General features: G+C 41.3%; 1 pseudogene; it reads left to right on the top strand.

The window, feature by feature from the left end:
• Positions 1-649: 649 nt before the first annotated feature.
• LOC112611150 lies at positions 650-1,149 on the top strand (annotated as a pseudogene).
• The last annotated feature ends 419 nt before the right edge of the window (positions 1,150-1,568 follow it).

The raw sequence follows: 1,568 nt of genomic DNA, 5'->3' as shown, positions 1-1,568 counted from the left end.
ATGCTGACAGGAAAGCTATCTCATATTTAATTAGAATCCTTATATTTCAAACTCTATTCCTCAATTCTTGGTGCTGGTAAGGAATGCATCCTATATCAGAGCTAGATTTACCAATGGAGTCTAGCTTCTCGGCTTCTCACTTGCAGAGGGCCTTGGGAGGGATCCCAGCATTCTGTTACATGGATGTATATTTTCATAACATTTGCAAAATTAAGATATTTTAATTGTGCTTAGTTGGATTACTATCACTCATCCACACTTACTGTTATCATGCTTTCCCTTGGTGCTAGATAGCAGGAGAATGGTCATGGGCATTTGCGGATCTGCTAAAGGGAAGTCAAATGTTGAATACATGTATTTTGGTGTGGTGGATGGTGGACATATTTTTATAGTTCACAGACTCACTTCTATGTGTAGTTCAGTTGTTGCTAGTTATCCCATGACAGGAATTGTTTCCAGGAGTATTACTACTTGGTACCCACTGGTGACTTACCTAGTGTCATGAAATAAAGATGTAGGACCAGATATTGTAAAATCAAATAAGCTTGTCCTGTGACACTTGCCACTGGACTTACATGGGAAGTGGGAACAAATAAGTGTTGAAGGCTTTGCAGATGCCACCTCTGCTGTGAGCCCTGTACTATCAGTCATGGTCAACCCCACTGTGTTCTTCGACGTCGCTGTCAACAGCGAGCCCTTGGGTCGTGTCTCCTTCGAGCTGTTTGCAGACAAGTTTCCAAAGGCAGCAGAAAACTTTCATGCTGTGAGCACTGGAGAAAAAGGATTTGGTTATAAGGGTTCCTGCTTTCACAGAATTAATCCAGGGTTTATGTCTCAGGGTGGTGACTTCTTATGCCATAATGGCACTCTGGTGGCAAGTCCATCTACGGGGAGAAATTTGATGACAAGAACTTCATCCTAAAGCATATAGGTCCTGGCATCTTGTCCATGGCAAATGCTGGACCCAACACAAATGGTTCCCAGTATGTCATCTGCGCTGCCAAGACTGAGTGGTTGGATGGCAAGCATGTGGTCTCTGGCAAGATGAAAGAAGGCATGAATATTGTGGAGGCCATGGAGCACTTTAGGACTGGGAATGACAAGACCAGCAAGAAGATCACCATTGCTGACAGTGGACAACTCGAATAAATTTGACCTGTATTTTATCTTAACCACCAGACCATTCCTTCCGTAGTTCAGAAGAATAGTCCTCCACCCCTTTTGCTCGCGGTATCCTAGAATCTTTGTGCTCTAGCTGCAGTTCCCTTTGGGTTCCATGTTTTCCTTGTTCCTTTCCATGCCTAGCTGGATTGCAGTGTTAAATTTATGATTATGAAATAAAAGCTAAATAACAAAAAACAATGAGGGTTGAAGTGTTCCGATCCAGAAGCTGATCTATGAAAGATTTTTCTATTTGTCAGACTCGTAAAATTATAAGCAGAGAATTGGTTCTCATCAACACCTAATCCAACACCTAATCAAAATGGAAAATATCCCTTATTGGGAATATTTGATAATGTAGCATATACAATGATCAGTGTATCATATTTTTTTTTTATTTTTGGGGG

This window comes from Theropithecus gelada, chromosome 17 (assembly GCF_003255815.1).
Source record: "Theropithecus gelada isolate Dixy chromosome 17, Tgel_1.0, whole genome shotgun sequence".
Taxonomy (NCBI): Eukaryota; Metazoa; Chordata; class Mammalia; order Primates; family Cercopithecidae; genus Theropithecus; species Theropithecus gelada.
Note: the sequence above shows the minus strand (reverse complement) of the source record. Positions and strands in the feature narration are given on the sequence as shown.